Below are 19,333 nucleotides of genomic sequence, written 5' to 3'. Positions count from 1 at the left end.
AGAGTACTGGTAAGAGTTATGAAAATGTATGATTCATCACTTCTCCGTTTCTTGTTCTCCCTGGCTTTTGGAATTTTGTTTGCTTGTTTGTGAAACCTCCCATCACCAAACCTCCCATCTTCAATGTCTCCTAGTTATGTAGATATTGATATGGGTTTGGAGTGATGTCGTTCCCTGCTGCAAATCTTGACATCTGCGATCTGCATTCCTTGGTGCCCTCCAGATGTTTTAGACCAAAACACTCCTCCTGGTGCCAGCACAGTTGCAAAGCTAAGCAGGGTCTGGTATGGTTTTAAATTGGATGGGATACTGTGTATTGAGATTCCTGAATTGCTGGGGGTTAGATTAGATTACCCTTGAGCTCCCTTCCAGCTTTATAATTCTCCCATCAGAGACGTAGGCTGTGCTGTCTGGGGCTACAGCTCTTGAAACTGAGTGCAGTAAAAACTTTCAGTCAGCAAAAAATAATAATATGTAGATCTCTCTTTATTTTTTATTATTATTATTTGCTTTAAAATCTCAAAGTAGTTCTCAGTATGCACAAAACCATTAAAATCAATAAATGATGAGTTAAAACATCTAAATAGTCATATCATCCCAACAACAGCAGCCGCCAGAACAACAAAAATAATTCAATATCAACAGTCTGAAAATGCTGGAATATCTGAAATATCTATAGCTAGTTGCAAAAGCACCCCATTGTTGGTGCTCTCCTGATCTCCACATGGCACTCAGTTCCACAAACTGGGCAGCACAACTTGGAAACTGAGGTGTTCCAAAACTTCTGTTGTGATCAAGCATTTTGACCCCAGTTTTCCCCAATCTGGCCAGTGCCTTGCACATATTTTTGACAGCACCTCCCATGAGAGTTGTTGGCTGGGTTGGCTGGGGTTGATGGGAACTGCAGTCCAAAATATTTGGAAGTCAACTGCCAGGTTGTGGAAGGCTGGCATCGGAAGGTCAGAAGCACTGGAACGCCACAGCTTCTAAGTTTAGATTATTGGACTGTTTTAAAAAAGTCCCAAGGGACTGTTTTTAATGATACGTCATTTGGGCATTTAAAGATCTTACCACTGGAAGTTCAGTGGGCGATAAACTCCAAGAGTTTTAATTGGAATGGGATGAATCACATTTGCTCAGGGCTCTTTCGATTCCTGCTAGAATGATCTAGGCAGCACATAAAAGCTCAGGCTTGCGAAAACATTTTAGGAGATGCTTGGAAACAAGTTGGTTCCCCTTCTGTGTCGGAATACATTTTCCTCATTCACATCTGTGCTAGAATGTGCAACGAGAAAATAGCTTTCTGACATTGCCAATAATGTTCACACAGGTAAATCCTTTGGTCTCTTTGACAGCTCAGGCTGTATCCTGTGCCATGAGAGGGAAAGGAGACAAGCAAACCTGCCAAACTACCCTCCCTCTTCTTAACTTCACTACTGCCACAAAATGGATATCTTTATTTTTATATAGCTCATTTTTGCTGCAGTGCCCAATTGCACTCTCTTAATATTTCCTAGTGTTCCAGTTCTCTTAAAGCAGTCTCTCTCTCTCTCTCTCTCTCTCTCTCTCTCTCTCTCTCTGCTCTTCAAATCCAGCCACTCATTTTGTTTTGTTTTTTACTCCAGAGCCTTCTGACTCTTCAATTCATTCAAATAACTACCTTACCAAAATAACTGCTTCCAGTTCAACTTATGTACAATATTTTCACCCCTCCATCTTTTTAATTAATCAGCTAGAGAGTAGGTTCCTGGTTAAGTTTCTATTTGTCCTTAGGCTTCCAGACTGAACTTTTGACTGCCCTATGTAAAACCTCCTGAGCAAATACCCCCTTTAAGCTTTTGACCATCCTGTGCTGAACTTTCTGCGCAAAACATCCCCTTGTACATTCAACCTCCCTGTGAACTTTTGACATCGCTATGCAAAACAGCCTTTAAAACAAAAAAAGCTCAAGGTTTATAACCAAAACCCAAACACAACATGGTTGAAAGTCCTATTCCTTGACAGTTCCAAATCATGTAGATTGGCTCAATAGATGAATCAATCATGTTCTGTGGGATTCAGATTCAAATTATGATGTGATCACCCTGGATTCTTTGGGACATTTGTCTTCACATGTCCGCTTCTGTTTTTTTTTTATAAATATAGGTAACAACCAATTTACTAGCACCCAATTGATGTGCAACTGCCCGCATGTGCACACACACAAATTGAGCTGAACCCGGAAGTGACTTTAAAAATGACCAAAATGGCCCTAAAAGAGTCCAGAAAGGGCAGAAAAGGCACAAAACAGGGCCTTCAATCCCACAAGCCTTTGTAAGCGCAATCCCATGACCCCTTGCACTGACCATTGAGGCTTGTGGAGAGTTGGAATTTGAGCAAAGAGGTTTGGAGGGAGCAATTGTGGTGAAGTTTGGCATCTGGTAAGTGCTGTAGGTTTTTTAGAGTGTTTTTCAAGGGTTTCCAGAGGTTTAGAGGGTGTTTGCAGGCTTTTCCAATGGTGTTTCAAATACATGCAATTTCACATAAATGTGTGGTGCCTTGGAAATGTGTGGTGCCTTGGAAATAACCCCCACAAAAATGGGAAATTGCCTGTATTGTACTTTGTGATGTTTGTTACCATTATTATAATTATTATCATCATTACCACCATAACTACTTCCTCCTCCTCCTCCTCCTCCTCTTCTTCTTCTTCTTCTTCTTCTTCTTCTTGAATCACCCCTTGTCAGAAAGAACAGAACACACATTGTGTGCACAGAATGAGATCTTCTTGCGCAATGGGACATCATTCCCTACTCTCCTCCCGCATCGCTCCCCTCCCTAAATTTGCACTGGAGGGTTGGGGAAAGTCTCAGAATGCGTTTAGGGGGTACCTGGGGGGGGAGGAGAGGGGAGAAAACTTTGTTGTGCCACCACAATAAGTTTTATTTTAGTCGGAAATATCAATTTTTCTGAAATGCTCTTTTATTGAAATACTGAATTTACAGTGGAAAGGCTTATTTCACCTGCATCTTGGTTTAATCATTTGTGATGAGCAACATAGATGGGTTTGTGTGGCTATTCCAGCATTTCCAGGGGAAATATTCTGGAGCAGCAGTGAAAGAAAGCCGTTTTGTATCTTACCATCTATTCTAGCTCTCCCGGAAGCACGATACATCTAAGCTAAATACTCAATGTGGAAATATAAATATTTGGTGTGGAGAATGTAATAAACAGGCAGAAAATAAGCTAGAATTTTCATTAATGTTAAACATATACATGTAAAAGTAGTCTTTTGAATCATTTACCCTGAAATGAAGAAACATCACAAAGCACCTTTAGGTTGTTTTTTTTAAATAAAAAAATGCTATTGAGATAAAATACACGCACTATCTCACTCTTCTGCAAAAGCTTTATTCTGCTTGTTCCCATTAACTTCCTCCTCAGGGTATTTTTCTGATGCCTGCAAAACATATTTTGGCCATTTGCTTCTGAATGTTTTTGCAGGGCTGTCACTGAATTTATTCTGAGAATGACAGAGGCTGCGAAAAAGCTTTCAAAGACTTAAACGGGAGATTGTTTCTTTAATAAAGAAGGAAGCAAGAGATCTCGAGCTCTCTCTAATTTCCTTTACGGTCAGATGCAATGGGAGTTTGAGTGGGAAATTAGATGGATTCTTGCCTCTCCCAGAAGGCTGCTCCTCTGGACTGTCTGTTGTTAGATTGTAAGATCCTCAGGACAAAGACTTCTCCTTTTGGCTTGTCATCCAGTCATGGACCACTGATGGAATGGCAGAAAGAGTTCAGAATAATAAGCACCCCAGATGTCTCAGGCTGTGTACATACCATATAATTAAAGCATGTGAAATGTAGTTTGTGAAGTGTGCTGAGAACTGTAGCTCTAGGAGGTGCTAAACTACAGTTCACACAATTCTTAGGCAACAATGACTGTGCTTTAAACGCATAGCGGGTATGTAGTTCTCTCTTCATGCACCTGTGTTTTTACCTAACTCCTCTATAAGTATTTCACTGAGTTTAATAAAATCAAGGAGTTTGGAAGCAAGGAGATTTCATGATTCATGGTGTCCTAATGGCACACAATCAAATAGCATAAAGACATCCTGAAGTTAGCTTCCCATTTTATCAATATTTACAATTATATTCAGTACACCATAAGAGGAATAAATACATGAAGAAATCTTACTGATTTTCATAAATTGTTTCTTTCAGAACAGCCAAAAGGTCATCGCTTTAAAAGATATAGAGCTTTATTAGACTTAATAACACTAGCACTAGTTCAATAAAACTGAAACAAGAAAAAAGAAGGTAAGGTTATCACATCAGAGGAAGAATGGAATCAGTATGGGATGAAAAAAAAACTGATAAACCTATTATTGAAATAACTTTTAAAAAACACTTCATCAATGTCATTATGCTCCAGACAGACTATTACTAATGTTTCCATCAGTGTCTAAATTATGTTGGAGATGTAATAAAAAGGACACTTTTGTCCATATAATGTAGGAATAATTAAGGAATATTGAACAAATGAATGATATTATTAGAGGGATGGCGAGATGTGACTTTGAAATAGACAATCCTTCTAGGACGTGAAACATCAAAATAGGAGATAAAGGTTTGGTTTGGTATCCTGTATATTAATAGCAGCTGGGACATCTGATTGCAAAAACTTGGAGAAGCTCTATAAATGAGCCATTGGCTGAGGAAGAGCTAAAATATTGTACAAAGGAATAAACAGTCACGACAGGGAAGAAATCAGATGAGTGAGATCTTTTCAAAATCAGTATGATTTGCATTGATATCACAAACAGAATTAAGTGATAATAATAAAATGCTTGCGAATAAAGGCAAGGAACAAGAAGAGTTACTGTAAGGAAAAGCCAAGAGGTATGAGAAGTGATCATAAAGCTATGGTTTTCCCAGTAGTGATGTATGGAAGTGAGAGCTGGACCATAAAGAAGGCTGATCACCAAAGAATTGATGCTTTTGAATTATGGTGCTGGAGGAGACTCTTGAGAGTCCCATGGACTGCAAGAAGATCAAACCTATCCATTCTGAAGGAAATCAGCCCTGAGTGCTCACTGGAAGGACAGATCCTGAAGCTGAGGCTCCAATACTTTGGCCACGTCATGAGAAGAGAAGACTCCCTGGAAAAGACCCTGATGTTGGGAAAGATGGAGGGCACAAGGAGAAGGGGGCGACAGAGGACGAGATGGTTGGATAGTGTTTTCGAGGTTACCAGCATGAGTCTGACCAAACTGCGGGAGGCAGTGGAAGACAGGAGTGCCTGGCGTGCTCTGGTCCATGGGGTCACGAAGAGTCGGACACGACTAAACAACTAAACAACAACAACATGAGAAGTGATCTGCTGTATTTGGAGAACCTGAGACTTTCCTCTGGGAGAGACAAAACAAAACAGTACGGAATGGATGACTTTCATGTCATGAGACCAGGTATGGGGAACTTGTGGCCATCTGGATGTTGTTGGATTCCCACCAGCCCTAACCAAGGGCCATTTCTAACCATTTGACCCAACCCTGCATTAGAGAAATCAATGCCCTTTTCCATTTTGCATGTTGGGACTTAAGGACCTAAGAATATAAGAAACACTCAGCTGGATCTGGCAAAACCCACCCACCCCAGCACTCTCTTCCCACAGTGGCCTACCAGATGCCCATGGAAAGCACACAAAAAACAGCATTTCCCCCACTTGTGATTCCCAGCAACTGAAGTTTAGAGGAACACTCCCTCTGACTGTGGAGGTAGAACATAGTCATCAATAACATTATCTTCCATGAATTCATCTAATCCTCTGTTAATGTTATCTAAGTGTTCAGAAGATTGCTAGTTCAGCTCTAGCACTGATTCTGGACAATAAATACAGAACGCAGAGGAATACATCTCCATAAATACCCTCAAGCAAAATTTGCAGTTTAGATCCAGTTCCCCCCTCCATGGTAAGAGGATTAAAGCCTGGATTTCTGGGCCCCAGTAAAATGTGGGTCTTTTCCTTTGGCTCTGTTCTGAGCTCTGAACTGAACTAACATGCTGAGGATTCCTTGGGAAATACTGTGGCAATATTAAAACCCAATTTGCAAGCACTATAGATATGACCTAATTGTTCTTAAAGGTCAAGCTCAGCTGTCTTAATTAATGCTCACATAATGGGGGTCTGTGCCTTATTCACTATACCTGTTGATGGAATTGTATTATGAGTGTTTTAACACTCTTAATAATAGCAAATTATCCTATTTCACAGTACAGCAAGCCAGCCCACAAGATCCCGTATTTAATGATACTTGATTGACATTAAAGAACATTATTCTTTTGCAGTTGCCCTCAAACTCAGTGTCATGCAATGAAAGCCTTTAATGCCATCAACTGAGTCGGAAAGCGTTTATGACATTGTTATGAAATTGCAAATGTGCGAATGACTGCCACTTAAGGATGCACAGGGCAGCCTAAATAGAGCACTTGGCAATAAAGCTTATATGTTATGCAGTTCAGAACAAGTTATCTCAGACCGAAGAGAATCTGGGCCGGCAAACATGCTAGAGAATTCCCCATGCAGAGCAGCCTTGCGAGATGAAACTGGATGGACGAACGAACATCTGCCCAAACATTTCTGTAATTATGAACTGCACTTTCCAGTGGCAATTTGTCAGAGCACAGCAGCATGTTTCTCAGCCACTGTTCTTGTTTATTGCTGCTGGGAATTGGTATCTGACAGGGCAGATTTCACCTTCTCCATTCAGTCCTCTATTCAGTCCTCCTAGAGGATATTCTAGCATTTGAACTCTCCCTTTTGTTTCTTCCTTCGTGATTCGTTCGCATCAAAGAGCAAGCGAGGCAGGAGCGAACCCCCAGAGGTCACCCAGGCTGGCACAGCAAGGCTATCAGAAACAAGGTGTCAACCTCAACAGGGTGGAGGAGCTAAAATGATATGGGATCTGAGTTCCAGGGGATATAGCAGGGATAGCTAACATTGCACCCTCCAGGTGTTGGACTACAACTCCCATCAACCCCAGAGTGGCCAATGGTCGGGGATGATGGAAATCCCCCCCCCCCCAATTTATTTATTTGGTTTTACATATTAAAATTAACAATCATACCACAACACATTCCAACAGTACAAGATACCCATGAATCTCTGGACTTCCAACCTCCCTCTCTGTGGGTCCCATTGTTAAACCCTTTCTACTGCATCTTTTATAATAGTCCAAATTTTTTCATCTCCATAGTTCTCATTACATTACAAGTGTTACTGCAATCCCGCTAACAATTTTAAGTGTTTACAGTGGTCTCCAAGGTAAGTTATAAATTTCCCCCATTCCTTATTAAAGTTTTGTTCTTCCTGATTTCTGATCTTTCTGGTCATTTTTGCCATTTCGGCATGGTCCATCAACTTTATCTGCCATTCTTCTCTGGTAGGGACTTTGTCTTCTTTCCATCTCTGGGCTAGCAACATTCACGCAGTTGTCGTCGCATACAAGAACAGTATTTTCTGCTTCCTTGGAATTTCAGCACCTACAATTCCTAATGAAAAAGCCTTTGGGTTGTTTTTTTGGGAAAAGTTATTTTAAACATTTTTTTTCAGTTCATTGTATATCATTTCCCAGACTGCACCACATATGATAAAAGGTGCCTTCTTTTTCTTTGCACTCCCAACAGATATTTGTACCTGTCATACATTTTTGCTAACTTACTAGAAGTTAAATACCATTGGTACATCATTTTCATATAATTGTCCTTCAACGTATAACATGCCGTAAACTTCAGATCAATTTTCCATAACTTCTCCCATAATGAAAGCTAAATATTATACCCCATATCTCTCGCTCAGATGGGATGGTGGAAGTTTCAGGTTCAGTGGCTGACAATCTACCTCATAGGGGCTTATAGAGGGTTCTTCCTGAGGGTTTGTCTCTGGTTTGGATAATACAGAACTACCAGGAGAGTCCCCTTTAGCTCATGGTCACAGTTGCAGACCATGACCTGGGCTTGGAACACATCAACATTAAGGCAACATCAACAAGACTTTGCTTGGAATATATGAATGAGTTCAAATTGAATACATTAGTATGTGTTTGTTTGGGGGTGGGGGGATTATCAGTACATTTTAAAATCTCACTAATTGGTTGCCTGTCCTGTTTTTACTTTGGAATGCTTGGTGATAATCGCCAAACATTGGAATGGATAGAAAAATGTAGAAAGAGGAAGGAAATCAAATAGTGTCAATATTATTTTAGCTCTGAGAGGTGTTTGTCTGAAACACTTTGACTGTGTGCCATGCAATTATTCAACATAGTGTGAAATTCCCTAAAAAGATGCTTCTATTTAGGCAAGTAAACCTGAGCTGCAAGCAAGATGTTGCTGTTCCTCTTTTAATGGGGAAGAGAGGCATTGAGCAATCAAGGTGTCAGCCTACTGCAACCATAAACTGAAATAGGAGCCGTTTGTTGTGAGAATTGATTTTAGCAAGACAGCTTCCCTATCAAGGATACAGCCGTTGGGAAGGACTTCCCTGTGCTTTAAAAACCTCGGCTATATTTTTAACCCTAACATGGTGGGCAACTTCTCTTTTGAGATGGCTTCACCCCCCAAAAAATCTATGATGTGGGGGCGGGGGGGGGGGACATATGTTGGTGGTGGATGGAGTCAGAGCTGGAGTGTGGGGAATCCTATTTGGCATGATTTGCTCCCCACCCTGGGAAACTTACTAAGGCTGTTGTAGTCTGCAACTGGGTGTGTGGGGTACAGCTGAATGGAACATGGATGTGAGCAGCCTGAGGAAGCTGTTTTTTCTTGCTTTTATTCAGCTTGAGATGATTGAAGGTGATTAATAACTGATGATGATGATGATGCATTTAAAACTCCATGAAAAAGAAAAACCCTAGAAGACAAAAAACAAAACCAAGAAGGCATTTTTTTTTTGCTATACATCAGCAATGGGTTGTGTTTTTATGCAATAGCAACAATTGCAAGCTCTGAAGAGCCAGCAATATATTATTATTATTATTATTTTAAAAAACTACTTGACTCTCTTTCTAAGGAAATGAAATTCAAAGAGGGCTCCCTGCGGTGCCTTATTGATTACCGACAGCCAGCTTTAGTATGTTGAACTAAAAATCAATGTGAAGAAAGATGATTCTGCCTGCTTGACTCAATGTATGAATCCCATTCACAGGATTAAAGAACGTGATCAGCTCATTTAGCAGTCAAAGAGAGCCTTCAGTGACGAGGTGGTTGCATTAAAAGAAATAAGTGCAGATGCAGAGAATAAAGTGATGTCAGAGCACAAAGTACATGGGCTTTAAAAAACGGGTAAATGCTTTGCAATGGTTTGCAGGCTGACGAGCCTCAGAACAAAACGAGGCGTGACATTTGCTTAGTTGTCTCTCTCCCCTGCAACCTTTGAACAGTAGCCAGTGCAGCCTAGTGCTACCCCTCCAGTCCAGATTACCACTTTGGCACAGGGCAAGCTATTAATCCTTTGTCTCTGTCATGGATCTGATTGCAATCGTCCCTCTTTCTTGCTTGTTTTGTTTAGAAATGGGAAGAACCCCCTCCCCCATGGGGGTGGGTGTGCAGAAGTGGCGTTGTCTGAGAGAGGTGGCATCTCTGCCTCTGCATGTGATGGTTCTGATCTCTCAAGACTATTTTGATAGACTTGCTCTCCAGTGTGGTGTAGTGGCTAAAAGCAGTAGTCTCGTAATCTGGGGAACCGGGTTCGCTTCCCCGCTCCTCCACATGGACCTGCTGGGTGACCTTGGGCCAGTCACACTTCTTTGAAGTCTCTCAGCCCCACTCACCTCAGAGTGTTTGTTGTGGGGGAGGAAGGGAAAGGAGAATGTTAGCCGCTTTGAGACTCCTTAAAGGGAGTGAAAGGCGGGATATCAAATCCAAACTCCTCCTCCTCCTCCTCCTCCTCCTCCTCCTCCTCCTCCTCCTCCTCTTCTTCTTCTTCTTCTTCTTCTTCTTCTTCTTGCTCTCCATGAATTTGCAAGACTATTTTGATAGACTCGCCTTCCATGAATTTGCTTGATTGCCTTTAATGCCAACTAAACTGCTGATCATCTGCCTGTTCTGTGATATCCCATTCATCTAATTTGGAGACTTCCTTCTGAAGTTACTTGTAATGTACGTGGGTATCCACCAGTGCTATTTTTCTAGAAAAAGGTGATGGAGCTCACTATGAACTTCTGCCTTGTTGTCTTAGAATGGCAGTGGCGCCCACCTGAGAGGTGCCAGAGCTGAGCTCCAACTGATAAAAAGCCCTGGTATCCACCGTTTTGAATAATTTGACATTATTTGCATATGTAGCTAACACAAGTTATCCTCAAGTTGTTCCCAAGGCAGATCCTTAAGAGCCACCACAGCTTGCTTCCTTTCATTGGGAAAATTGCCCATAAATTTCTATTCACAACTGCCTAGTTTTTAAAGCAGTTACCGATCTATAAGAGGACCCCTCCACTTCTCCCATGACAACCAAGTTTATTCAGGAGCCTTTGGTGAGGAACTGCAGTTTCCACTATGTGATATATTTCCATATTTGTTCTTTCTATCAGGATGTGGTCTGTAAAAGAGAGCAGGAATTTGCAAGCCAAGGCTAGTTCTGATGGATCCCTCTGTGGTTTTATCCATGTGGAAAGTGCTAGTCTGAGCAGAAAGTGATATCACCACTTTCCAGTTATGTGTTTCTCATTTTTAGAGCTCCATCCCAGTCAAATAGTGGTATGCTTGCATCACATAGCTATGCCCCAAGGATGAAGGGCTTTCTAGCTGTAATATCTCCTGGTCCTGCTCAAAAGCACTGCTTGAAATACTTTGTGCAACTCTCACAAGAACAGGTGGGTGGCAGCAGTGGGCAAGCAGCACTTTTGATAAGCGCTTTAAAGAGGCCTTGCAACTCCACTCTTCATTTTGTCCATTTCAGTGTCTCTGTTTCTCATTTTTCTGAATCTTAAATTCAGCTCTCTACATTTCCACATAAGCTGTTATTTTCTTTTTTTTTTAATCCTCATAAAAATTCTTCATCATTCTAGTGTGAATTTCTTCAAATATAGACATGTTTGCATGCATTTTTGCCAGCAATTTTATCCAAAATAATGCATATGTAAAAGTTACTTTCATGAATAAATGGCTTTTAATAGACACTTCACCCCGGTATATGAATTTTTGTACACATTCCATAATGGGGGAGCTGCCCTGGAAAATTCAGAGAAGTGCAAATTTGGTTCTTGTATTGTTTAAGAAAGTTCAAATTAGGTAGGTTCACCTTTAAATGAGACCTGAGCCCAATTCCTTCCCCGTCAGTTTGAGTGGGAGTCAGACTGAAATGGAACACCGTGCCCTGGATCTGACACAGGAATTTGGTTGTAGAGTGGAGCACGAGGAGGTTGTGTTGGAACAAATTTGTGTTGGAATATATCAACTTAGTCACAGCAAAATTGTCACTTCGCCCCATAGAAAAGGAACAGGTGCAAATGAATCAGCGATATTCTGTCTTGCCATGTCATTTGTTAGTCATGCTTTGATTTTTGTTCACTTGATAACAGCTTAATAAGCAAGACGACAATCCTGCATGTGGGCTTGTAACACAAAAGTTCAATTGATTCTGGTACTTGGAGACCACATGCAGCACTATAGCTCATTTTAAAAGCCTAAGTGGGAGCTCTGCTCACTAATAAGTACAGAGATGTTCTGCCTTCCAAATAATGTCACTTAACCATGGACATTATTATGCTCTGCTTCAGTCTGATTAAACTGGAGGCAGGTTGCAAAAGTCTTTATGGAAACCACAAGCGAACAGCCTGCTCTAAAACACCTTAGTCTCCTCTCAGTTCTTTTTTTATTTTTTGAATTTTATTTTATTTATACATTCAACAATAAATTTTATATCACTTGACTGTACTAAAAACTCTACGTGTTTTACTAAAGCAAACACCAAACGTTAACATTATCAATCAAAGGCAGTTAAAAACAGGTAGTTAGAAACAATTCAAAGATTATTAAAATCATTGGTAAACTAAAGACCAGATTAAAACCCATGTCAGCATTCAGCATGTCTGGGTAGGCTTGCCTAAACAAACAAAAAAAAAAAAAAAAAAAGGAAGCAGGAAAGAGTACAGCAGAGCTAGGTGCTTGATGTTCAAAAGTGCAGGCACTGTCACACTTTCTTACAAATGTGGAACGAGTACAGACCCTTCAATTGCCCCTGTTTTCCAGGAATGTCCCTGATTGAGAGAAGCTGTCCCAGTTTCTGATTTGATCTCAGAATGTCCCACTTTTCCTTAGGACATCCCTATTTTCACTGGAGAAATGTTGAAGGGTATGGAGTTTTCCGACCCCTGAGCTGTCTGAAAGCAATCCAGTATAGAGAAGTTTTTTAAAAATAATGTTCTATTTTTTATTATGTTTTTATATAAATTGGAAGCTGGTCACAGTGGTTGGGGCAACCCAGTAAGATGTGTGGGATCTAAATAGTAAAATTATCATTATGGAATGGGATGTCCCTATTTTCATCAGAGAAATGTTGGAGGGTATGCAAGTATTATATGGCACCCATAACAGTCCTAGTTCCACACACTGGGCATATACGGGTTAAAGCAATTCCACAAATAAACTGGTTCCAAGTTGTTAAGGGCTACACAAACTATAACACCTTGAGCTTGATCTGGTAGCAAATTGGCCGATCTCTGAGCTGAGGTGTAATATGCTAAGGGTCCTACTCCTGTCAGAGCCCTACACAGAGTGCATTTTAGTAATCTAGTCTTTATGCCACCAATGCCTTAACTGCTGTGGTCAAGCTCTCTTGGTCCAGGAATGGCTGTAGCAGTTGTACCAGCCATAGCTGGTAACAGGTACTTCTATCTACTGAGGCTTCCTGGACAAAGTTGGATCCAGAAGAACCTCCAGACTGTGAATGTGGTCCCACAGGGGGGTGCAACCCATTCCAGGGCAGGCAATTGACCAATTTCTTGGACATGGGAACAACACACCCGCAGTGCCTCCATCTTGTCAGGATTCGAGCTCAGCTTAATTATGAGTGGCGACATATGGTGATCCTCTTATATGGGACAGATTCTTTTCTCAGCAAGCATTACCGTTCATCTGGAGTCTGCTTCAGGAACAGCGATTACAACTAAATAGAGCAACGAGGTTAACAGACTTCTCCAGAGGTAACACAGTGTGTTAGAATAAAAACAAGGGAGGGGGTGTTCTGGCTCCCTCTCTTGATTACAGAAATAAAATTTCCTGATGACTTTTATGCACTAAGAGTTGCTTCAGATGTCCAGGTTTCATATCTTCTAATTGCAACTCTCATAGATGCTCTTACTGAACCAGGTCAGGCTATTTATCCATCTAGACAGTAGAGTCTAGCCCAGGGCAGCCCAACTTTTTATACCAAGTAGGCCGCAAGAGTACTTTGACACAGAAAGAGCGGGACACACACTGCCTTGCCATGTGGGGGCTAAAATTTGATGCCCCCCAGCCCTGGCACTGTTTCCCCAAAGTCAGCTAAGCAAGGCACTGGGGTTTGGGTTGGAGGCATGAGGCTCTGGCTGGGTCCTAGAGCCATACCAGCTCCTTCCCAAAGCTGGGAAAGCTCTAACCTAGGTTTTGGGAAGGAGGCAGGAGGACTCTAGGGCCCTGTCAGAATCCCTCCCGTTGGATTGTTTTGGACTTGTTCCAAAATCCATTGTGTGTGAATGGTATTTGTTGCTATTTGGGTTCTTGTAACACGGAATGGTAGCTTCTGGTGCATGATAGCTTCACTTGCATAGGCTCAATGTGTCTATTCCAGTGATGGAAAAAACAGAGACTTGGGTCCACCCCTCCGCCACTGACAGCCATCCAGATTCAAGGTAGTGTGTAGCCTTTAACAACCGCCATTTTGCAGCATTTTGCAGTGAACATAGAAAGCTCTTGTTCAACAGGGAAATAATTTCTAGTTGAATATTACAGCTTTCAAGGAGACTGCCAGAAGAGAGTTTTCACTCTTAAAGGTGACATGGAAATACTTTAAATGAATAAATGATAAAATACTTAAAGGCAAGTCTCGTTGACATCAGTTTGCCTTATTTCTGAGTACACATGGTTTGGATTGGGCTGCAATGGTTCTGTTGTATGATGAAAAATTTCGCTACAACTCTGTTGAAATGGCTAACACATAACTCTTAAAAACCCCCAAACTTCCGTTTGCTTGACCCCAGCTGCCAAGCCAACAAAGAAATGTATGATAATGGTTTTTGCAGCAACAGGAAAACTCAAGACATCATGGAGATAGGTAGGCGCCTTTGCATTTATGAAACCCTCTCTATCTCATCCCCTGCGATGCAAGAAACAGCTTGTTCTACACCAGGGGAGAACAATGAAACATCAGACATCTCTATTAAAACATCTTTATTCAATGACATCTCTTTTCAGACACAAAGAAAAGGACCCACCTGCTCTCCTTTCTTATGAAGGGTCTAATGATCAGAGCAGTTTGTTGTGTTTTTTTTGGGGGGGGGGAGCATACATCCTCTGCTGACCAGGTGATTTTAAAACTACAGAGCCTTTACTATTATCACTGCATAGCTCTTCCTGCACCCCACACTTCCAAAGTAGATCACTCAGGAAGCTGTAAGGCAGGGATGGTGAACTTATTGCCACCAGTGGCCTATCTGGTCCTGCATCCTGTTCTCACAGTGGCCAACCAGATGAGCCCTCTTGCCTCCTGCATCCCCTCCAACTTTTCTCTGGCAAAAATAGGGACGTCCTAAAGAAAAGCAGGATATTCTGGGTTCAAATCAGAAACCAGGCGGCTTCTGTAGATCTGGGACTGTCCCTTGAAAATAGGGACACTTGGAGGGATTGCACCTTGGCTCCCAGCAATGGCGTTGGCCACAATCCACATCTATCCTGTCCAGGGCCCTCTTACCCATAGGTGCTAGGGGTGCGGGGCACCCGGGCGCCACTCTCTCAGGAGCGCCAGGCTGAGAGTCCAGGGCCTGAGAGTTGAGTCCGGGGAAGAGCCTGCCTATCAGTTGGACCGTTGTGGTGGGCTCGTCTGCTGTGGGCAGGTCTGCGCCACGAGTTTGGGGGTGACTGAGCCAGAGAGACATTGAGGTGGCTGGCTGGCTCCACCCTCCTGAGAGCCTGGGACTAGGCAACCAGGGTGTGTGTGTGCGTGCCAGGCGGATCTTTGCACCCCTGCACTGCATATGCTTAAGACAGCCCTGATCCTGTCAGGGTTTTTTTTGAAAAATCCTGCTGTTTGATGCACTTTCCCTCAAACCTTCCATCCGATTTGAAAATGTAAGCCACATTCACTTTGCAGTTAAGTTGAGGCATGTACGGTGGAGGCAGCTGTTGTGCATGCGCAGATGACAGCTACATGGAGTAGGAGTTCAAGGGGCTCGCTGGTGTGGGGAAAAACAGCCTGGGTACTGTAATGCGCTTCAGGTGAAGACATTCCTTTATTTTTTTAATGATATTTATTAAAAGTTTAACAGTTACAGAAAAAAGAAAAAAAAGAGACAATAAAAAGTTACAATACTTCAAAAATAAAAAGCAAAATAAAAAACAATACAACAAAACAATAAGAAAAACAAAAACATTTAAAGACAAAAACATTTAAAAACACATCCAGTATTTCCATATCTTTGTCTTTCATTTACTTGTTTCATCGACCTCCTCACACCTCCCTTTTTTCTATTCTAATTCAATTAACTATTTCAGCAAATCCTTTCCATCTTTCTCAATTTTTGTTCTATAATTTATCTTAACACAATCTGACCTTAAATTTTACACTTTGGCCCATTAACAATCCATTTTTACTTAGTTCTTTATAACATTTCTGCTAAAACCATGTAACTTCATTCCAGCATCCTTCTAGCATTCATTAATTTTACAATGTTTCTGTAAATATACTTTAAATTTTTTCCAATCTTCTTCCACCGACTCTTCTCCCTGGTCTCGGATTCTGCCAGTCATTTCCGCCAGTTCCATGTAGTCCACCAGCTTCATCTGCCATTCTTCCCGGGTGGGCAGATCTTGTGTCTTCCAATGCTTTGCGATAAGTATTCTTGCTGCTATTGTAGCATACATAAAAAAAGTTCTATCCTTCTTTGGCACCAATTGGCCGACCAGGTGAAGACATTCTTGACCCCTCTCTGGTGTGTGTATAGCAACATAGCACAATTTGAAATGCCGTGAGGAAAATGACTTCACTGTGTTTTACGTCATTGATGTGTACAGAGTCCAAATGGAAAATGGAATGTCTTTTTTCTTTTTTGCAGGCATTTCTGTTAAAGTTTTCACAATACAGTCAAACCTCATCCTGCGTCTGCCTCCGCTTGCGTCCATTCCAGCGAACATCTGTGGCAAACCCAGAAGTACCGGAACGGGTTACTTCTGGGTTTGCCGCTCGTGCATGCACAGAAGTGCAAAACCGCTCTGCATACGTGCACAGACGCGGCGCTTTGGCCTACATCATTTTCGGCTTGTGGCCAGGGCTCCGGAACAGATCCTGGCTGTAAAACGAGGTTCCACTGTACAGTAAAACTTTACCTAGAATGAATGAAGTCAGAAATATCAAAAAAGAAAGAGACAACAGTAACAAAAGAAAAGAGAAGAAAGCAAAGATAGGAAGAAAAGAGAGAAGAAAAATGGTGTGTCTTGATTTAGCAGCTACAATCAACAAAACGCTTCTCTCGGGAGAGGGAGGAAGAAGCCATTTCTCTCTTGCTTGAGAGGAATAGTTGCTGCATGCAAACAAAATGTGAGGCAGATCAATATCTTGCGTCAGACAAGGTCATAGATGAGAACACTTATCAATGCCTTTAATCCATCAGGCTGATAATTAGGATGTGTTAATTGTGTATGTAATCTCATATATGTCACTGTCTCGCTGATAGAGTTGCTAAAATAGGTTTTGGTTGTTGTTGTTTTTAAAAAGCTGCAACCATTTCCTATGTTCCTTCCCACACCAGGCTGAACACAGTAGAATGAAATGGCAAGAAGGCAGGACCAAAGGTTTGGATACAGGAAGGAACAGGCAGGACTGCATTTCAGTGAAAGCCATCCCCTGACATTAGGGTGCTTAATACCTAAGGAGAATCATATAGCATTTGGGAGGATGGGGAACGCCAACTGCAGTTTTCTTGCTTGAAATGTTAATGTATTTGGAGTGCAGGCATTTCATCACAGATTTTCCGGGGAGGAAGTCTCCGAGAATTTCAGTGCATATTTGCTGCCATTTGGGGTCCAGCAATTGCCATTTTTCTGCCCCACAACATTTCATATGTGGTGGTCAGGCACCTAAGATAGGCACTACTGATTCATCACCACCCCTTCCAGACATTAAAGTAACATGCATGGGCTGAGAGAGTGGGATTGTGGCCACAGTCTGCTCGCTCCCACAACCTACATAACTTTACGTTGAACATATGGCTATTTAAGTGCAACTATACGGTCGTAGGCCTCTCTTTGTACCTTAGAAGGTAACACGCATAGGCTGGGGGAGGAGGACTGTCTCTCTGATCCTGTGCCCTCCCCTCATATGTTCCCTGAATGTATGAAAGGGGTTCAAGGTGCAACTGCTGTATTAAGTGCCGTTCTAGTTGATGCACACCAAATTTGATATTGTAGGGCTGGGGAAAGGTGCAGAAAAAGGAGGGGGAAGGAAACCAAGGGGCTGAGACAAGTTGAGGTTGTTCTTTCTCTGCTGAAGAAGGTAAATATTTCCCCCTCAAAACACACTGCCAGTTATAATGTGTCGAAACAAAATTTTAAAAATCCTTCCAGTAGCACCTTAGAGACCAGCTAAGTTTGTTATTGGTATGAGCTTTCATGTGCATGCATGAAGAAATGTGCATGCACTTCACACTTCACAGACGTGTGAAGAAGTGTCATCTGAAGAAGTATGCATACACACAAAAGAAGAATGAAGAAGTATGCATGCACTACTGGAAGGATTTTTTTTATTTTGTTTCGACTACGGCAGACCAACACGGCTACCTACCTGTAACTAGTTGTTGTGTGTGTGAGAAATAAAGGGTGGCAGTCAACTAAATTTTACTCATAGTGGATCGATTGAAATGAATGAATATGAGTAAATTGGGGGCATTGTTTTCAATGGTTCTGTTCTGAGTAAAACGTAATTGAATACAACCCAGTTTCCCCCTCTTCCCAGCAGAATTCATTCAGCTTGCAGCCTAGAGGAACATAGGCAGTGCTATGGCATAGTCACTCGGTGCTGCAGATGAGCACCAGAACTGCTCTGATGAAGTCACTGGACTGCTTGATCTTACATCTGGGCTGAGGTCACTTCCTTCTGCTTTACTGAGTGGAACTTTTGAAGCATATGGACAGAGATGCTTTACTGCTTTCTTAATGACCAAGAGGAAAACTGTAACTTTATCTTCCATGGCTCCTCAATGTGCCTGTTTTAAATGTGCAATTCAGTTTGGAATATTAATTAGGGTTGCCAACACTTCAGCTGGTCTCTGTAGCTGTGTCATTAGCAATGGTTTGAAGGGCAGGCGATCTTGTTTCTCTCCATGCTGTGAAGAGCTTTCCCTGCTTGTTTCTGCAGATCAGGCCACCATTCAAGGCATGGAAGGAGGCCAGTAATGGGGTAACTTGGTAATTTTAGACCCAAAACCTAATGGTCATATGGGGCCCCTCTTTAGATACCCATGTGCATTATTTGAGTTCTTGAAGCACACAATTAACACCTCCACCCTTCCTGGGTTTGTGATTCTACACAAAAACAGCGTGCCAAACATGATAAAAAACAGTAAGTTTCTGAGAATGCACAATTTAGCATTTCCAGCTCTCTGAAATCATAGCACCACCGTGACTTCAGGAAGAAAATGGACTTTGCTCCTGCTGTCTTGAAGCTCAACATATTTGCTTGGGAATAAGCAGCATTTGGTTGTAGAAAAGGATAATATAATAATGTGAGCATCAGCCCTGAGGTCCAGCCCTAGGTGTACCACCACTGTGGTTTCAGGGCACTTCCTTCTAGTTAGTTGGCAACTGAAATATGAACAGTTGTGACTCTTGTCACTTGTGACAACTTGTGAGAATATGAACAGTTCCTGCTATGGACAACCAAGTATAAGTAATACAACGTAGGACTGAACCTGGGACTTCCTGCATGCAAAGGATGTGCTCCACCACAGCCCTTCCTTTAGCTCAAAGCCAGGTATAGCATAGGTAAAGACAGCCTTTGCTAACCTGGTGCCCTCCAGATGTTTCAGACTGCAATTCCCACCAGCCCAGCTTAGCCAATGTCCAGGGACAATTGGAGGGTTTGTAATCCACAGCATCTGGAGGTGCCAAAT

Source organism: Podarcis muralis, chromosome 3 (genome assembly GCF_964188315.1).
Source record: "Podarcis muralis chromosome 3, rPodMur119.hap1.1, whole genome shotgun sequence".
Taxonomy (NCBI): Eukaryota; Metazoa; Chordata; class Lepidosauria; order Squamata; family Lacertidae; genus Podarcis; species Podarcis muralis.
The sequence above is the reverse complement of the archived record's forward strand: the minus strand, read 5'-3'. Positions refer to the sequence as shown.